Source organism: Saimiri boliviensis, chromosome 20, assembly GCF_048565385.1.
Source record: "Saimiri boliviensis isolate mSaiBol1 chromosome 20, mSaiBol1.pri, whole genome shotgun sequence".
Taxonomy (NCBI): domain Eukaryota; kingdom Metazoa; phylum Chordata; class Mammalia; order Primates; family Cebidae; genus Saimiri; species Saimiri boliviensis.
In genome coordinates, this window is record NC_133468.1 from 30,440,135 (window position 1) to 30,460,987 (window position 20,853).

The following is a 20,853-nucleotide window of genomic DNA, read 5'->3' on the forward strand; positions in this document are numbered from 1 at the left end:
GGCAGAGGAAAGAAGGGCATTCCAGACAGAAATGCAGAGGTGGGATTTGCACAAGGGCACAGTCTGGATGGAGTAGATGGGATCAGGATGAGAGCAGAGAGCTGCAGCGCAGTGGGAGATGAAGCTAACAGGTTAGGGCAGGCAAGGGTGAGGCTGTGAATAGCTCCATTGGGTGCAAGTATTCCACAACCTCCATAAGGAAACCTTTTTAATTTAAAAAACCAATTTGTGAGATGTGATGTGCAGTAGCTTCTCTTTGGAAGATGCACACATCACCGCAGCAAAACCTCTCGTGACACATCAAAGACAGGCTCTTAGGGAGAGGTCTGTATCCCAGGGGACTTCGCTCTGGGCCCACTCAACAACCTGTGCAGAGTTAAAGCTTTTTTGGGCATATTAAGCCCAAAGAAGGTGTCTCTAAATCCATAAAACCTCATGCAAAACGCGCGAGGCATGACCCAACCGTATCCATTACTAGGAAGGAAGCCTTGCCAGAATCTTCCCAAGCATCTCAGGGAACTGTCTTTCCAGCAAGAAAGGAGCAAAGACATCAGAACTCCCAGCTCTTACCCACATGGACTTGCTCACTCTCTCCCTCTCTTTTTCTTCCAGGGTAATACAGATCTCAACTATGGTCCATTGAGAGGGAGAAAATATGAAAATGGAAAACTGGGTCTGTCCTGAGAATGTTTACTATGCAAAAGAAAGTGCAAGCCAGAAAGAGACAGGTGGTGAAGAGTAAAGAGTGCTATGATGGAAAATGAGCTTGGGAATGTAAATACCCAGCCATTAGAGGAATTAAAATGAGTGAGGCTTCTCTGGGACTGCAGTAAGCATTTGGATGATACTAATGATGGATCTGTTTCCATTGAGTTCCTACATGTTCATGTCAAGGGCGGAATATGTAATGTCTGTGACCCGGCTGTTCTCTACAAAGAGTTTCTCATGTTGACAATGTTTAACGTCGCAATATAGCTTAAATAAAAGAAACATAAAAAACAGACCAACTGGAGCTTCTTTGCTTTTTTACAGAAAGGGTCTTGCTATGTGGCCCAGGCTGGAGTGTAGTGGCACAGTCATGGCTCACTGAAGCCTTGAACTCCTGGGTACAGGCAATCATCCTGCTTCTGCTTCCAGTACAGTATAGTAGCAGTACCGACGTGCTGCTATGCCAGGCTAATTTTTATTTTTCTCACTATGTCACCCCAGTGGGTCTTGAATTCTCAGGCTCAAGCAATCCTCCCACCTCACCTTCCTCAAAGTGTTGGGATTATAGGTGTGAGCCACTACACCCAACTGGGAGCATTTTTTTTTTTCTCCTTTTGAGATGGAGTCTTGCTCTGTCACCAGTCTGGAGTACAGTTACACAATCTTGGCTCACTGCAACCTCCACCTCCCGGGTTCACACAATTCTCCTGCCTCAGCCTCCTGAGTAGCTAGAACTACAGGCACATGCCACCACACCTGGCTAATTTTTTTGTATTTTAGTAGAGATGGAGTTTCACTATGTTGGACAGGATGGTCTCCATCTCCTGACCTCATGATCTGCCCACCTTGGCCTCCCAAAGTGCTGGGATTACAGGCATGAGCCACTGCACCTGGCCAGAGCTTGTTTTTATATGGAAAAATTTTCTTTTCCTAAGACTTATCCAAAGGCAATTTTTACCACTGCCATATAAAAAAGTTCTGTCGCATCCCTATATAGTAATTCACAGGTTTGCTTTTACTGGAAACCATGAAAACAATACAGTCTTGGTGAAGTTCTTTCCAAATTGTGAAAGTCTGTATCAGAGAAATGAAGACAAACTAGGTTTCTTAAAGCCAACAAAGTTAACAGAATCTCCGAAGTAGGTCAAGTTCATCCAGCTCATAGGGCCCCTGCACATTCCATCTCATCTCCCAGGATGTTCAGACACCAGTGGGTCAGCTCCGTGAGCACAGGCAGTTTGCTGTTTTGTTCACTGCTGTATCCTTGGCAACTAGAGACTGCCAGGGCTGAAGCGTGCACACGGTAAATACATATGAAGTAAATGAATGACAGAACGTGCTGCCTCCCAGGGCAATGTCCTTCCTGACACTAACACAAAGTTCTCCCTTTGATCAAGATGAGACCTGCCCCCATGTGGTGTCTGCATGCTGACTTGGTATTTATTTTTTGTTTTTTCTTTTTTCTTTTTTTGAGACAGAGTCTCACTCTGTCACCCACACTGGAGTGCAGTGGCATGATCTCAGCTCACTGCAACCTCCCCGTCCAGGGTTCAAGTGATTTTCCTGCCTCAGCCTCCTGAGTAATTGGGATTACAGGCACACGCCACCACACCCAGCTAATTTTTGTATTTTTAGTAGAGATGAGGTTTTGCCATGTTGGCCAGGCTGGTCTCAGACTCCTGACCTCAGGTGATCCACCTACCTCAGCCACCCAAAGTGCTGGGATTACAAGTGTGAGCCATTGCCCCTGGCCGCTGCCCTGGTATTTCTACCCAAAGCCCTACAGAACAACCTTCATGGTAGCCAGTTCTCAAGCTAGGTCCCTCCAAGTTTTCTTTTCTCTAGGCTGAATATCCCTAGCTTCGTCAACCTTCCCGTATGTGGCAGGGTTTCTGTTGTGATCTAACACTCCTCGACCCTGTTCCCTTCCTTGACCTCCTAAGTCTTTGTAGAGCTGTTGTGGGGGCAGTGCCATGAGGGAAGGCTCCCTGCCAGTTCCCAGCCTTCAGAACACACTGGCTCTCTGGGAATGGTGTGTCTTCCAGCATTCTGACCTCTGTCCAATCTGTTGGCAGGCAGAAATTACTGTCTGGGGTGGTGGAGAGAGAGGAATACTACTTCTTTGGTGGGTCCCTCTCCACCTTTGCACAGGGGCACATCACCTGTGATGGTTCAAAACTTAGCACTCTTGACTGGGCAAGGTGCTTCATGCCTGTGATTCCAGAACTTTGGGAGGCCAAGGCAGGAGGATCACTTGAAGCCAGGAATCCAAGACCAAGACTTGAAGCCAGGAATCCAAGGGCAACATACTGAGACTCTGTCTCTACAAAAAATGTAAAACTTACCCAACCACGGTAGTGCACGCCTGTAGTCTTGGTAACTTGAGAGACTGAGGTGGGAGGCTAACTTAAGCCCAGGAAGTCAAGGCTGCAGTGAGTTCTGATTGCACCACTGCATTCTAGCCTGGGTGACAAAGTGAGATCCTATCTCAAAAAAAATAAACAAACAACTTGGTTCTCTAGTCTGAGCCCTAGAGGGAACTTTGGTTCCTTCTATGCAATTGGACCAAATGTGATAACACTGCCCTCTGGTGGCAGGGTCTCCAACTGCTGTGTGTGGATCTGCCGGGAGACACCGAATCACAGAATCTTAGAATTCTATACTGCAAAATTCTAGGGCTGGAAGGGGCATTTAAAGGGCATCTAGCCCAACTCTGAGGCAACTAAGGATTCCCCTCCACAATATCCCTGAAAAAAATGATAATCCAACTTCTACTTGAATCTTCTCAGCGAAAAAAGACAGCCCATTCCAGTCTTTCGTCTTGAGACAGGGTCTTACTCTTTTGCCCAGGCTGGAGGGCAATGGTGTGATCATAACTCACTGCAGCCTTGATCTCCCAGGTTAAAGTGATCCTCCCATCTCAGCCTCCAAGTAAATTGGACTACAGGTGCACACCACCACACTCAGCTGATTTGTTTTTTGTTTTGTAGAGATGGGGTCCCACTATGTTGCCCTGACTAGCCTTGAACTCCTGGGCTGGAGAGATACTCCCGCCTTGGTTTCCCAAAGTGCTGGGATTACAGGTGTGAGCTATTGTGTCCAGCCCCATTCCAGTTCTGACTAATGATCATGAGCAAAAAGTCCCACTTAATATTGAACGAGAATGTATGTCTCCACATTTTTGCCCTTACTTTTCTCCAGTATTCACCTGTGTAATTACAGAAGTCGAATCTGTACACTCTGAAGTCAGGCAGATACAGGTTCTACTTTCCTGGCAGTGTGACTTTACTTGCCCAGTTTCTTCCAGCATTCTGTAGGACTTCAACACTTGTCCTGCGGCTAGGGATTTGTCATGAAAAGGTCAACCTTGAGTCATGGTTGAATCACAGGCTAAAAGGGAACCTGTTAACTATTATGAGGGACTCTTCTTCCCACTTCTTCCTGAGCCCTGGCTTAAGCTAATAAAAAATGCGTTCTGTAGCTTTGCAGTAATACTTCCATAAAACTTTCCTCTACAGATGTTTGTTTGTTTTGTTTTGTTTGCTCTTGTTGCCCAGGCTGGAGTGCAATGGCGCAATCTTGGTTCACTGCAACCTCTGCCTCCCAGGTTCAAGTGAGTCTCGTGCCTCAGCCTCCCAAGTAGCTGGGATTATAGGTACCCATCTGGCTAATTTTTGTATTTTTAGTAGAGCTGGGGTTTCACCATGTTGGCCAGGCTGGTCTCAAACTCCTGATCTTGGTGATGCTCTGCCTCGGCTCCCCAAAGTGGTGGAATTCCTGGTGTGAGCCACTGCGCCTGGCCTATAGATGTTTTTAAAAACCAACTTTAAATAAGGCAGCAATAAAGTAACCAGACTGAAGGGAGAAATGCATTATGGGAATTAAGTCTGGTGATCAGAAAGGCTCTCAAGGGAGTAGGTACAGGGCGCTACAGGAGAGGCACCCAGCCCAGTCTTGGAAGATAAAGGAAAGTGTCTGGAAGAAGTCATGTCTCTGCTGAAGCTGAAGGGTGAGTAGGAGTTAGGTATCAAGGGGAGTGTTTGTGGGAAGGGAGAGTGGGAGAGCAGGAGGAGGTAGGCAGGGTATGTCAGCTAAGACAGTGCTTGGCTGCAGGCGGCAGCACACTGAGTCAACAATGGCATCCGCTGCAGAGATAAAAGATCTCGCACACATACACCCCACCCCGCCCTGGTGGATGATTTCAGAATGAGTGCAGTGGGAAAGCACCAGGTCTTCACCTTTTCATCCTGCAGCATCCTCGGGCCTGTCAAAGCAATTGCCATAGCGTTCGGCCCCATCTTCCCCTGCCATACTTAAGCCAGTAAAAAGATAGAGGGAGTAAAAAGATATAAGCCTCCTAACCATCCTTTTTATCAAGGGGTACATTTTCTTCCAGAAGCTCCCCATGAAACTCATGAGTGCTGACTGGCAGAAATGGGGCACACGGCCATCCCCAAATTAATTAGCAGCAAGTGGGAATGGGCTTGCTGCATTAGACGTGGACCAAATGTGGTTCATTCTCCGAACTTGAAGAGGGCTGAGCTTCCCTGAGAGCCACCTGAACACAAGGAGGGAAGCAAAGCAGGGAAAGGTGTTGTGTGGGCAGCCAGTGTCTACCACACAGACAATGTGGTCAGAGACAAAGGTGACAGATCACAGAGACCTCCATGACTTGTTATGGAGTGCAGACTTTATTCTGAGGGTGAGAGAGATGTGTCCAATGGTTTCCTCATAATCCAATTCAAGTCCTATATATAATGTAGGTGAAGTTGTATCTTACCTACGCATCATACTAGAAGACATGTGATGTCAACTTAAACTGTTTGTGATGTCAACTTTGATCATTTAATTAAGGTGTCCACCTCCATTAAGGAACATTCTAGAAAACAACTAGTGTGGGCTGTTTAAGACTCCCAATTCTAGGCCAGACATGGTGGCACACACCTGTAATCTCAGCACTTTGGGAGGCTGAGGCAGGCGGATTGCCTGAGCTCAGGAGTTTGAGACCACCCTGGGCAACATGGTGAAACCTCGTTTCTACTAAAATACAAAAAAATTAGCCAGGTGTGTTGGTGGCCTGTAGTCCCAGCTACTCAGGAGGCCGAGGCAGGAGAATTGCTTGAACCCAGAAGGCAGAGGTTACAGTGAGCCGAGATTGCGCCACTGCCCTCCAGCCTGGGTGACAAAGGGAAACCCTGTCTCCAAAAAAAAACAAAAAAAAAAAGCCGGGCGCGGTGGCTCAAGCCTGTAATCCCAGCACTTTGGGAGGCCGAGGCGGGTGGATCACGAGGTCGAGAGATCGAGACCATCCTGGTCAACATAGTGAAACCCCGTCTCTACTAAAAATACAAAAAACTAGCTGGGCGTGGTGGCGCGTGCCTGTAATCCCAGCTACTTAGGAGGCTGAGGCAGGAGAATTGCCTGAGCCCAGGAGGCGGAGGTTGCGGTGAGCCGAGATCGCTCCATTGCACTCCAGCCTGGGTAACAAGAGCGAAACTCCGTCTCAAAAAAAAAAAAAAAAAAAAAAAAGAAGATTCCCAATTCATAAAATCCAAAAAAAAAAAAAAAAAAAAATGCTGAGGACCTTGTCTGTAGTCCCAGCTACTTCGGATACTTGGGAGGCTGAGGCAGGGTCCCTGGGCCCAGAAATTCAAGGCTGTAACAGCTATGATTGAACCAGTGAATAGCCACTGCACTCTATCCTGGACAACACAAGACCCCATATCAAAAAAAAAAAGACTAAGGTGAGGAACTGTTCCAGACTATACTAAAGAAACATAAGAACTAAGTGCAACAATTGATCTCAGATGGGCTCCAGGATTGACAAAAAAAAAAAAGCTAGAAAGGACATTACTGACTAGGCACAGTGGCTCACACCTGTGAGCCCAGCACTTTGAGAGGCTGAGGCAGGCAGATCACTCAAGTCCAGGAATTTGACACAAGCCTGGGCAACATAGCAAAACTCCATTTCTACTAAAAATATAAAAATCAGCTGGGCATAGTGGCCTGCACCTGCAAACCCAATTACTCAGGTGGTTGAGGCACAAGAACCACTTAAACCCTGAAGGCAGAGGTTGCAGTGAGCTGAGATTGTGCCACTGCACTCCAGCCTGGGTGACAGAGTGACACTCTGTCTCAAAAATTTTTTTAAATAAAAATTTAAAAAGCCGGGCGCGGTGGCTCACGCCTATAATTCCAGCACTTTGGGAGGCCGAGGCGGGTGGATCACGAGGTCAAGAGGATTGAGACCATCTTGGTCAACAAGGTGAAACCCCGTCTCTACTAAAAATACAAAAACTAGCCGGGCATGGTGGTGCACGCCTGTAATCCCAGCTACTCGGGAGGCTGAGGCAGGAGAATTGCTTGAACCCAGGAGGCGGAGGTTGCGGTGAGCCAAGATCGTGCCATTGCACTCCAGCCCGGGTAACAAGAGCGAAACTCCGTCTCAAAAATAAATAAATAAATAAATAAAAATTAAAAAAATTAAAAAGACATTATTGGCATAAGTAAAATTTGAATATGAACTTATATTAATTTGTTAAGATTTGTAATTATTCGTTATTATAGTATATAACAGTGAATTAATGTTAAATGTCCTAAATTTTAATTGTATTACTGTTGTAAAAGAGAAGTTGCTTGTTCTTTAGAGACACATACTGAAGTATGAGCAGTGAAGAGTCTCATGATGTCTGTGACTTACAAATGACTCAACAAATAATATCACTATTACTATTATAAAGATACATATATAAAACATATATATGAGAGAGAGAGGGAGAAAAAAGCAAATGTGATAACTTGTTCACAAGTGATAAATTTAAGGAAACAGGTATATTGATATTCATTATACTCACATATTTTTGCAACTTTTCTGTAGGTTTGAAAGTTTTTAGCAGGGCGCAGTGGCTCAAGCCTGTAATCCCAGCACTTTGGGAGGCTGAGGTGGGTGGATCACGAGGTCAAGAGATCGAGACCATCCTGGTCAACATGGTGAAACCCCGTCTCTACTAAAAATACAAAAAATTAGCTGGGCATGGTGGCGCGTGCCTGTAAATCCCAGCTACTCAGGAGGCTGAGGCAGGAGAATTGCCTGAACCCAGGAGGCAGAGGTTGTGGTGAGCTGAGATCGCACCATTGCACCCCAGCCTGGGTAACAAGAGTGAAACTCCGTCTCAAAAAAAAAAAAAAGAAAAAGTTTTTAAGGAAAAAAAGAAATCCATAGGAGGTGGCTATGATATGACTTGATAACTGACTTCTGGGGGCCATTAATCAATCTGTGGTGGATGATAGTATCTCGGACTGAGAGGTAGAGAGAAGAGCAGAATCTGAAGTAGAGAGGAGCGGGAAATGCTGGGTTTACATTGAACTGAGGTAAGAGATGATGAGACAGCAGGTGGAGACTCTTAAGAGCAGTATGAATTAACAGGGGTCAGGAATAGAGATACAGATCTGCGGGTTGGCAGCCTATGGGTGGTAGCTGAAGCCAAGTGCTTGTGAGATCACTTAGAGGGCAGGTGTGGATCACTTAGGGGCAAGGTTCTTGGGCTCACTTGCACCTAAAGTTCAAGTGCACAAGTTAAGAATCAAACAAGACTGGTTACGCTCATGAGCAAACCACCTATTTCATTCAGGGTTCCCACAAAAATAACCATTAAAATTGTGATTTTTCTACCACTTTAAATTTGCTCCTGGAGATATTCTTCTATTGGTCAACTTCTCTACAGGTGGGGGATGACTAGGCTTTGGTCAACATCTTCATTTGGGAGCGTGATATCGTAAGAAGCCTACAAATACATTTGTGATATAAGCATGCAAAACAGAGGTATGCTCTATACTACAATTAGAACTACCATCCTCCCAGGTTAATTCATTCCTGATAACAACTCTCAGATCTAATGGGCCTATATGAAGTTATTTTAAATGAGAAAATAGGAAAGTATTCCCAGGCTGTCCAGAAACTCCAGTTTCTTCAAATATCACTAAAAGCCTCTAAAACATCTATAAAACAATCCTCCAAACATTTCTACATAATACAAACATTTAAACATGAATTATCTAATTATTTAACACTTAATGAACTCCATGGTGATTACATTTGAAATAGTACACAATGATATGCACTCTATTAAATGAGAATTAGATATTCTCTCCAACCTGCAACATGTAGAGTAAAGCAAACAACATAATAATGAGTTAAAGACAGATAACTAAATGCAATAAGACTTGCCAAAGTGAAAGGGACCAAGGGGATTTTTTTTTTAAGTGGCTACTTGCCGAATGAGTCTAGTAATGGAGCACTGGGGCAACAGATAACCCTCCAACCAGTGATAATTAGAAAAGTGGACAAAATATCTACTCAAAGATAAGAGAGCACTAATGAGGTAGTAAATACCTACGAGGTCAGTGTCCAAGAGAACAGAGTATGTAAGAGAGTGAACCCATCAGTTCGGGCTGTTTTACCCCAAGGGCTACTTGCTGATTCCAGACAAGGTGGCTGAGAGCCTAAGCAGTACTTTTTTTTTTTTTTTTGAGAAGTCTCCTCTGTCACCCAGGCTGGAGTACAGTGGCCCCATCTCGGCTCACTGCAACCTCCACTTTGTGGGTCCAAGAGATTCTCCTGCCTCAGCCTCCCAGGTAGCTGGATTACAGGAGTGCACTACCATGCCCGGCTAATTTTTATATTTTTTAGTAGATACGGGATTTCATCATGTTGGCCAGGCTGGTCTCAAACTCCTGACCTCAGGTGATCTGCCCACCTTGGCCTCCCAGAATGCTGGGATTACAGGTGTGAGCCATCATGCCCAGCCCTAAGCAGTACTTTTGACAGTCTTTCAAGAGTCTGGGGCCCTCCAAGGATGGGGAGTCTTGGGAAATGCCTGTTATAATAGGCAGAGTTCTCCAGAGACACAGAACAAATAGGAGACATTATAGAGATATCAATATGGAGAGATGGAAAATTGGCTTACACAATTATGAAGGCTGGCAAGTCGAAAATCCACAAAGCCAGTGTCCCAGTTCAAATCTGAAGGCTGGAAGCTTCTGTAGAACCAGAAAAGGCCAATGTTCCAGTTGAAATGCCTCATTTGAGCCCAGGGGTTTGAGGCTATAGTAGCTATGATCACACCTGTAAATAGCCACTGCACTCCACCCTGGGCAACACAGCAAGACTTCGTCTCTTAAAAAAAAAAAAAAACAAAAAAAAACACTCAAGTGAGGAACTGTTCCAGATTAGTCTAAAGAAACAGAAGAAGTGCAGCAATTGATCTTGGATTGCCCTGAGGACTGAGGGGGAGGGGGGAAAGGCCATCGGGAAGGAGAATATTCTCTTACTCAGGAGAGAGTCAGCCTTTTGTTCTATTTAAGCCTTCAGTCGATTGGATGAGGCCCACCCACATTAGGAGGGCCAATCTGCAGTCTACTGATTTAAACGTCAACCTCACCCAAAAGCATCCTCACAGAAACAACCAATCATGTTTGACCAAGTATCTGGGCACCCTGTGGCCTAGTCTAGTCGAAACATATAATGATACAACTGTGACATAAGAAATATAGGCCAGGTGCAGTGACTCACACCTGTAATCGCTGCACTTTGGGAGGCTGAGGTGGGTGGATCACTTGAGGTCAGGTGTTCAAGACCAGCCTGGCTGACACGGAGAAATTAGCTGGGCATGGTGGCACACACCTATAATCCCAGCTACTCAAGTGGCTGAGGCAGGAGAATCACTTGAACCTAGGAGGCAGAGGTTGCAGTGAGCCAGGATCACGCCATTGCCCTCCAGCCTGGGCAACAGAGCCAGACTGTCTCAAAAAAAAAAAAAAGAAAAAGAAAAGAAAAGAAAAAGAAAAAGAAATATATATTGGGTTTCTGACACAGCTTTTAAAATTGTTGGGGCCGAGTACAGTGGCTCACACCCGTAATCCCAGCACTTTGGGAGGCCGAATCTGGCGGACCACGAGGTCACAAGATCGAGACTATCCTGGCCAACATGGTGACACCCCGTCTCTACTAAAAATACAAACATTAGCTGGGTGTGGTGGCATGCACTTGTAGTCCCAGCTACTAGGGAGGCTGAGGCAGGAGAATCACTTAAACCTAGGAAGCAGAGGTTACAATGAGCAGAGATTGTGCCACTGCACTCCAGCCTGGTGACAGAGCGAGACTCAGTCTCATAAAACAAAAAAAAATTTGTTTTAATTGTTATACTATCCTGTATAACAGGGGTGATAGGAACATCTTTTTTTTTCTTTCTTTGAGACAGTCTCTCTGTATCCCCCAGGCTGGAGTGCAGTGGGGCAATCTCGGCTCCCTGCAACCTCCACCTCCCAAGAAGCATGTCTCCTGCCTCAGCCTCCTGAGTAGCTGGGATTACAGGCACCTGCCACCACACCAGGCTAATTTTTGCATTTTTTAAGAGAGACAGGGTTTTGCCCGTTGGCCAGGCTGGTCTCGAATTCCTGACCCCAGGTAATCTGCCTGCCTCAGCCTGCCAAAGTGCTGGGATTACAGGCATGAACCACTGTGCCCAGCCTAACATCTTTTGTTATAATATTTGGTTTTAGCTTCCAGTTCCTCACATAGGAGCTTTTAAACCCCTTGGAATCTCTAGATTTCTGTATGCCAAAGAGACTAGTGGATGAAAGTGCTAGATGGCTCCAGAATGAAACCAATTGCCAGAGAAACCAACCCTGTGATTAGAGGGTAGGAATCTTCAGTCCCACACCTCAACCTCCAGGGATGGGAGGAGCTGGAGATTTATTTCAATTACCAAAGGCCAGTGATTTAATCAATCATACCTACATTATGGAACATCCATAAAAAGCTGCAATTATGAGGTCTGGAGAGCATCTAACCCAGAGAACACGTGGTAGTGCTGGGAGGGTGGCATGCCCAGAGAGGATATGGAAGCTCTGTGCCCCTTCCCACATACCTTGTACTTGTCCATCAGTAATTGAAACATCTTTTGTTATAGTATTTGGTCTTAACTCCCAGTTCCTCACAAAGGAACTTTTAAGACCAGTGGAATCTCTGGAGTGGTGTCTCTCTGTAGGCTAATGCGATGACCTGTGCATGAGGTGCTAGATGGCTCCAGAATGAAACTACCTTTTTATTAAAACAACCTAAGCTTGCATAATACAGTAAAATGTGTCAGAAACAAAATGTCTAAGTGGCCCTGGCCTTGAGGAGATTTACAGGCTCGTGGATTACAGATTTCACTTATGAAATTAGGAAAGGAATTCCCAAGTATGCTTGCGTGCTTGTCTTACAGGTATGGTATTTGTGATAGTATGCTATTTATACACACCACCTGAGACTACCCTATGCCCCTAGACATCCCGTAACTGGTCCCATCTCTCTCCTACGGAAATGGACTGAGTGAGCAGTGGAAAAATTCACATGCATTTTTCAGTTCACCTGTACTCAACTGTACAAAATCCTTTCCATAGGAAGTTTTCCCCACTGGGACCATACCCAGCAATTAGGACAATCTCTAAAGCATAAGGATTATTATTAACTATTAACACAGAATATGCATTTATAGTTTTGTTCTTTTGTTTGCTTATAGCTTTTATTGTCGTTGATTCAGTATTTCCAATAGTCTTTTTGGTGACTAGGTGGCAGGCATTATTGGCAGATCTGCAGTAATTGTTCACTGTTTCAGCTGTTGGCACAACAAGCAAGAAACAATCTTCTTACTCTCCAACTCCACATTCGTTATTAAATGAAGTTCTCCTGAGAAAGAAATCCTTAGGCCTTTACAAACATGTAACCTTCCAAAACCATGATTGTTTATGTTCCTGATATGTCTATATAAGCCCCAGCTTCTATTCTCAACTAGCGGTAACCTCTGTGCCTCTGATATCCAAATTGTTTTCTTTCATTCATTCACACTTTCATTCAATGAATGTTAACCAGGACCTTCCAGGTTTGAGGTATTTGTGCATTTCCTTGTATTTAAAATTATTTTAGCAGCATCCCTGGTCTATAAAATAAGATAAAATAATTTGTGGACTAGTCATATCCTAATCTCGAAGTTCTCTGAGAACAGAAGGATCTTACTCTACTCTTATTAACACAATACTTGGCACTTGGTATTTATTAAATATTTGATGACTTGAATCCTGACCAAATTTCAATTCAACTCAACTGTAATTCCAATCCAATCAGCAAAGCAAACAAAATCAGTCCATGGTATTGTCCAACCCCTCCCCACTTCCTTTCATTGCCCACCTCTAAGTACCACCCTTCCTGGCACTAACTGTGAAGTCTAATTAGGGAAAAGGAGTCAGGATGGTGAGAGCAGGGGAAAGCAAACAGAAGCAAGTAAAGTACAAGTCTGCCATCCTTCATGGTCCAGACACATAGCCCTCCTTCACAAATAACTCACAATCTTCCTGTGCCCAACTACTACAGCATAAACACTATTCCATTAAATCCCCAGCAGGCCTTTCTTTGCAGTCCGCTGCTCTTCTGCTGATTCTGCCTGTTGCCTTCTCACAGCTTCCTACTTTCTCTAACAAATCCGCCTTGTATAATTGTCTTGATAAATCCTTTTACCCTCATGCCAACAGCCCAAATAGTTGCCCCTCACCCATGATACTAATTTTTTAAAAGGTTGAGTCTGCATTTTGGCTACATCACACAAGCCTAAAAAACAAACACTAAAAGTAACTAACCCCCTTAGAACCCCAATGGTTGGCTTTCACAGCAGGGCATGATGGTATGAACGGTAAGGCCAGCCCCCCAACGCTGCCTTGTATCAAAACCCTTAGGTTTTGGTGGCCAGGCATGGTGGCTCATGTCTGTAATCCCAGGACTTTGGGAGGCCAAGGCAGGTGGATCACTTGAGGGCAAGAGTTCAAAACCAGTGGGTCAACATGGCAAAACCGACCTTTACTAAACATTTAATAATTAGCTGTGTGTAATGGTATATGCCTGTAATCCCAGATACTCAGGAGGCTGAGGCACGACAATCGCTTGAACCAGGGAAGCGGAGGTTGCAGTGAACTGAGATCATGCCACTGCACCCTAGCCTGGGTGACAGAGCAAGACGCTGTCTCAAAAAACAAAACAAAACAAACCCGTCAAGTGTCAAGATACTCTGGTCCCCTTTCTTCAGTTACAGAATAGTTTAAATTAAGAAGCCCCACTTAGAGTTAAGAATCTAGGCCGGGCGCGGTGGCTCAAGCCTGTAATCCCAGCACTTTGGGAGGCCGAGGCGGGTGGATCACGAGGTCGAGAGATTGAGACCATCCTGGTCAACACGGTGAAACCCCGTCTCTACTAAAAATACAAAAAATTAGCTGGGCATGGTGGCACATGCCTGTAATCCCAGCTACTCAGGAGGCTGAGGCAGGAGAATTGCCTGAACCCAGGAGGCGGAGGTTGCGGTGAGCCGAGATCGTGCCATTGCACTCCAGCCTGGGTAACAAGAGTGAAACTCCGTCTCAAAAAAAAAAAAAAGAATCTAACATCTGGAATGACTCATAAAACATGAAGTGAAATGCATCAAATGGGAAGCTTTGGTTAGGCTAAACTGCAAAACACTATTCCAAATCAGAACCAGAGATTAATAATAAATGTCTGCTATTTTTCTTTTTTTGAGACAGAGTCTCACCCTGTCGCCAGGCTGGAGTGCAGTGGCACGATCTCAGCTCACTGCAACCTCTGCCTCCTGGGTTCAAGCAAGTCTCCTGCCTCAGCCTCCTGAGTAGCTGGGACTATAGGCATCCACAAACACGCCCAGCTAATTTTTGTATTTTTAGTAGAGACGGGCTTTCACTATGTTGGCCAAAATGGTCTCAGTCTCTTGACCTCATGATCCGCCAGCCTTGGCCTCCCAAAGTGCTGGGATTACAAGCGTGAGCCATCATGCCGGCCCATCTGTTATTTTTCTGGTATAACATTTCTTGTCACTTATCATAAAGTCTGGTATGAATTTGAATGCGTTACTGCCATTTACCCAGACAATAAATTCCATCAAAGCAGTAAGTGTTCCTTATAAAGAAGTAGAATCTTCAAAACCCCTCTACGTATTTGGGAACTGGTTCATATAACTTACAGATACATAAGGAATCCCTGCTTCCATACCTGCTGTCCTCTCTTTCCCAAGTTGTCTCTTGGAGGGGGTAATTTACGATGATCTTTCTGCTCTATCTGCTCGATTCCTCTGTGACCGAAGACTTTGTAACCATAGGGCAGAGTTAAAATCAGTGACTTTCAGCGCATCGTGCTCCATAAACAGCTGGATTCGCTAACTCAGTGGTCCCCAATCTTTTTGGCAGCAGGGACCAGTTTCATGGAAGACAATTTTTCCACGGACTGGGGGGCAGGGGCCAGGGGAGAGGGGCGGGATGGTTTTAGACCATGAGGCATTAGATTCTCATAATGAGCATGCCACCTAGTTCCCTGGCACATGCAGTTCACAATAGGGTTCACTTTCCTATGAGAATCTAACGCCCCCACTGATGTGACAGGAGGCAGAGCTCAGGCAGTAATGTGAGAGATGGGGAGCAGCTGTAAATACACATGACACTTCGTGGGCTCACCCTACTCATGGGCCATCGGGTTCCTAATAGGTAATGGACCAGTACTGGTCAGTAGCCAGGAGGTTGGGGACACCTGCAGTAACTCGAAAGAACACAGCAGGTCTGGCCACGCGAGGTGGCTCATGCCTGTAATCCTAGCAGTTTGGGAGGCCGAGGTGGGCGGATCACCTGAGATCAGGAGTTCAAGATCAGCCTGGCCAATGTGGTGAAACACGGTCTCTACTAAAACTACAGAAATTAGGTTGGCCTGGTGGCACGCGGCTGTAGTCCTAGCTACTTAGGAAGCTGAGGCAGAAGAATCACTTGAACTCAGGAGGCAGAGGTTGCAGTGAGCTGAGACTATGCCACTGCACTCCAGCCTGGGCAACAGAGCAACACTCTGTCACAAAAAAAAATAAATAACATATCAGGTCTAAAATTGAGAGTCTGACAAGTACATCTATGTAAACCTCAACTTGCAACCAAGCATTGGGATAAAACACGTAAATACCAAAGGGAAGGAGACAAGTCCTTGGTTGGCCTGGCACAGGGGCGGGGCTCACACTCAGTGCCTTGGGAAGCAGAGGCTGGAGGACTACTTGAACCCAGGGGTTCAAGAACAGCCTGGACAATATAGGAAAACACCATCTATACAAAAAAATATAAAAATTGGCCAGGCACAGTGGCTCACACCTGTAATCCCAGGGCTTTGGAAAGCTAAAGAGGGAAGATAGCTTCAGCCCAGGAGTTCAAGACCAGCCTAGGCAACACAGCAAGACCCTGACTCTACCAAAAAATAAAAATTAGCCGGCCAGGCACAGCGGCTCACGCCTGTAATCCCAGCACTTTGGGAGGCCAAGGCGGGCGATCATCTGAGGTTGGGAGTTCGAGACCAGCCTGACCAACATGGAGAAACCCCGTCTCTACCAAACACAAAATAATTAGCCGGGCGTGGTGGTACATGGCTGTAATCCCAGCTACTCGGGAGGCTGAGGCAGGAGAATCGCTTGAACACGGGAGGCAGAGACTGCAGTCAGCCAGGAATGCGCGATTACACTCCAGCATGGGCAACATGAGAGAAATTCCGTCTCTAAATAAATAAATAAAAATAAAAATTAGCCAGGCGTGGTGGTGTACACTCGTAGTCCCAGCTACTTTGGCGGCTGGGGCGGGACGATCGCTTGTGCCCTGAAGTTCCAGGCTGCAGTGAGCTATGATCGAGCCACCGCACTCCAGCCTTGGCTACAGAACGAGACCCTGTCTTAAAAAAAGAAAGGAAGGAAAAGAAAGAAAGGAAAGAAAGAAAGATAATTTAAAAAAGGAAAGCTCTCGATTAGCCCCATCCGTGGGGGCTGAAGCTGCTCCAGAATTTCTACGGCTTCAAGGGAAATTTCGACTGCAGCCTAGTTGCAGGTGGGGGGCCCATTGCACTCCAGAGAAGCTGCTGTGGGGCAGGCTCTGTCCTCTGTGAACTGGGGGCATAGCCTAGCTCCCCTGACCCTTTTTCCCTGCGGCGCCATCTTGGGAGCAAGGAACAAGTGATTCTGCCCCGCGAAGGTTCGAGAAGCTTCCTGGGGGGGCTTCAGGGGCTTTCCACAGTGGAAGCACGCCGAGGGCGGAAGCTCCCTGCAGGAAGCAGCGCTGAGGTCGACTGGTTCTGACCTGGGCTCTCCGAAGAGAGAAAAATTCAATCGTTGGTCAGGTCCAAGAGCTCCAAAGACCCCCCCAATCCTCAGTCACTCATCTCCTGACAAAAGAACTTGCGAAACTGCCGAGGCGCCGAGGCGCCACACTTTGCCTCGCGATTGTGAGGAAACTGGTTGAGGAACTGAATGCCGCTTCGCCAGCACTTGCCAGACGTTCCGTGGGGCCGCATTCCCTCTGCAAGGCCGCCGCCTCTGCCACAGCAGCCACAAATCCGACCGTGTACCCTCCCTCACCACAGTCTGCCTTGCCCCGGACTCCGCGCCCGTGCTGTGCGCTTGCGCAGACAGCCCGCACAGCCTCACTGCGCAGGCGCCATGGCCATTTCCGGGATCTGTCAGCCGCTCCCTCTGGGCTTCCGTCCTCCGCCCGCGCCCGCCGGAGCCTGTTCGCGTCGACTGCCCAGAGTCCGCGAATCCTCCGCTCCGAGCCCGTCCGGACTCCCCCGACTCCAGGTAACCGCCAGCAGGGGCAAGCGTCTCACCCTGTCGGCCTCTCTTATCCCGGTCTCGCGCCGGACTTGGACCCGCGGGGCCGGTGAGGTAGGGGCTTAGGCCGCGGGGCCCCGAGGCTGAGGCGCGGCCGGGTCTCCCTGCTGGGGCCTCCTGAGGGGGCGGGGATCCCCTTTCTCCGTGGGTTCCGTGGAGCTTCTCTCAGGATGTTCAAGCTCCTGGCCGCCTCCGATGCCAGAATTAACGACCTATTCTGTGCCCCCAGGGTCCTGATTGCACCTCTGCTGGGGACATTTGTCACCGTCTCTAAAATTGTGTCAAGCAGGAGGATCTCCCCTAATCGAGCGTCCCGCGGGTCCATTCATCTCTTTAGCGTCTAGAGTCGATCCCTGCATACAGTAGGCGCCCATAGGATGTTTGCCTCCTCTCTATGGCAGCTCTCAAGCCTTCAGTTACTGGGGAACCTTTTCGATCTCGAGAAAAACCTTCTTCCGAGTTCTTTCAGATCCCTCTGCCTGAGTACCGCCTTCCCTCAAGTCAAAATCGCACCCTTCTCGGCGCTCCTGTTCGCTTCATGGAATCTTTTATGCCAGTCCTGGCACCACCACTTTGTTGGGTGATCCTGGGAAGATTGCTTCTCTGTGCCTGTTTTCCTCATCTGCAATAGAAAAGGTTCTTACTGTTTTGCTAAGGATCAAGTGAGCTTATTTGCATAAATTGCTTAGAATAGTTCCTGGCCTAGAGTAGGTGATCAATAAATATTAGCTATTATTACTGCTGCTGAGCGTTCTATGCATATCTGTCTTCCTTTCCTTTTCTACCTTCTCCACTCTTTTCAACCACCAACCCTCCAGACTTGAAGACCAGAATGGTGTCAGCCTTGTTAATGTTTCTGTCCCCATCCCGCTATTTACAACACTGCTGGGAACGTGGTAGGCACTTAATAAATTATAGCCTGGAATCTTTGATTATAAAGCCATCTGTTCTGCTGCAGCTTTGGAACCTTCTGTCTGTGTCAACTCGTAGCTTAAATTGCCGAGATTATCTTAATTCTGCCCTCTCTTCTCAATTTTATCTAGTCTTTTGGTTTTATATAGGCCCTGAGTTTTCAGGTAAAAACAAAGGAGGGGTATCAGTCAGGAAGCTCAAGCTCTCCCCCCCTACCTCAACCTGCCAAAGTGCTGGGATTACAGGTGTGGGCCACCACACCCGGCTTATATGGCTATTTTCTCCCATATTCGGAGTATGTATTTGGAGATCTTGTGGAGTTCATCTACTAATCACACTTAAAGGAAGGGATCATTTTGGAAAACTCTTGTTTTGGAGGGGGAGTGGCCATACTTTGATCTAATTGTCTCCCAGTGCTGAAACAAATCCTTCATGAAGAAGTTTAAAATGGTCTGCTGGTGAGGCTGGTGCCTGGACTGGAGCCTGCCTGAACGTTGAGGAGGGTGTGGTTACCTTGTTGGATTACTTGATATTGCTGGGTTGGGTAATGAGAGTAGTTAGAACTAGGTGAATCACGGTCTTTAAAACTGACCCTAAACTGGGGACAGAAATTCCCACTTGTGTGAATACTTTCAAGCTCCAAAGGAGTAGGGCCAAGAATTTATAGCAAATGTCAACAATTATAAGCTCAGGGGAAACTAACTGCTGGGTTCTATGGTTGGTTTTAAAAGCCTTGGGTCAAAGGAAGAAAGGGAACCTACTGACATGTATTTCAGAGTAGGCTCTGTACTATTTGCTTTCACACGTCTCATTTAATTCTCCTTGTGATGTCAGTGGTGTATCCACTTTACAGAGGGAAAAAAAATGAGATTGAGAACTATTAAGTGACTTGCCCAGGGTCTCTTAGCTAGTGTATGTCAAAGCCAGGATTCAAAGCCAGCTTTGGCTTCAGAGCCCATGGCTAGCCATACATCAGAATAACTCTATACGCAGTGATAAAGAAAAGGGATGGGGGCCAGGCACGGTGGCTCATCCCTGTAATCTTAACACTTTGGGAGGCTGAAGTGGGCAGATCACTTGAGCCCAGGAGTTTGAGACCAGCCTGGGCAACATAGGGAGATCCCTGTCTCGACAAAAAAATTTAAAGTAGCAGGGCATAGTGATACATGCCTGTGGTCCCAGCTACTCAGGGGTCTGAGGCGAGAGGGTGGCTCACATTTGTATTTGTCCCCTTTTCTTCCTCTCTAGCTCTACTAAGACAAAGCTTTTCAGATTTCATTTAAACATTAACCATAGTTTAGAAATTATAATTATCACCCTATGACAGAAGGTACCCTTTCTTGGTATATAATTCAGGCTATTAGGAATTTCTTCTGCATTCACTGGGTTTCATGAATGCAAGCTGTGTTTGCTAGGTGCATTCTAAATTTGACAAACATGAGTGTTGTCTTGGCCTACAGACTTAAAATAACCACATGATTAAAAAAGAAGTACAGGTCTTGAATGTATGTCCAAACATGGAACTTGAATGATATGGCAAAATTAGAAATGCACACTGTTGTGTAAATCGTCACCTCTTTTGAAGTCTTTGGTACGTTGCTTATAAAACTGAGTTGAAAAATGAGAAAGCCTTTTGTCTGCAGCTGTACTTTTCAACTGGACATGAAACATGTACTTTTATGGCACAAAGATATTCACATCAAATTACTGATTTGCAGAGCAATTTTATTTTTAGTTAACAAATAAGCTTATCAAATGTGGCTTTTGAACTAAACCGCTTTTAATTAAGGAGATATTTTATGACACAGTGTGTTATTTTGAGTAGCTGTAACTAAAATCTGTTGTGATGGAACAATTTGGAGTGAGCATCTGATATCAGAGATAAAGAGAGAAGCCTGCAGTGAGCATCTGGAAGTCTTTTAAAAAAAAAAATTAAACATTCTCATTTGAATTCATTTAAAATTTTTTAAATTGCCAATTCCTAAGCTTTTTCTTTGTGAGTCGTAGTTTGCTTTCTACACATACTGTATAACAGAAAGAAGTAATGACTTAAGTATCTTCACTCTTAGAATAGAATGTGAAATGCTGACATTCTCTACCAGTTCAAGATATCAGATGTTTTTTATTTAAAGTTGCACTTACCTTTGGGTTCACCCTTTTTTTTTTGTTTTGATACAGAGTCGCACTCTGTTCCCCAGGCTGCAGTGCAGTGCTGCCATCTTGGCTCACTGCAACCTCCGCCTCCCTTGTTCAAGTGATTCTCATGCCTCAGCTTCCTGAGTAGCTGGAATTACGGGTGGCCGCCACCAAGCCTGGCTAATGTTTGTATTTTTAGCAGAGACAGGGTTTCATCATATTGGACAGGCTGGTCTCAAACTCCTGACATCAGGTGATCCACCTGCTTTGGCCTTCCAAAGTGCTGGGATTAAAGGCTTGAGCCACCGTTCCCAGCCTGGGTTTCTTTACAGTTAGCAAAGGTGCTGCTGCTGCTTTCTAACTGAGATTGATTTCTGAT

General features: G+C 46.0%; 1 protein-coding gene across 1 annotated transcript in view; it reads left to right on the plus strand.

Moving 5' to 3' along the window:
- The first annotated feature begins 17,272 nt into the window (after positions 1-17,272).
- Positions 17,273-20,853, plus strand: part of ARPC1A (actin related protein 2/3 complex subunit 1A) — a 39,581-nt gene continuing 36,000 nt past the window's right edge. The window contains exon 1 of the mRNA XM_039460368.2: positions 17,273-17,393. The gene's annotated coding sequence lies outside the window, so the exon portion shown is untranslated. The remainder of the gene's footprint in view (positions 17,394-20,853) is intronic.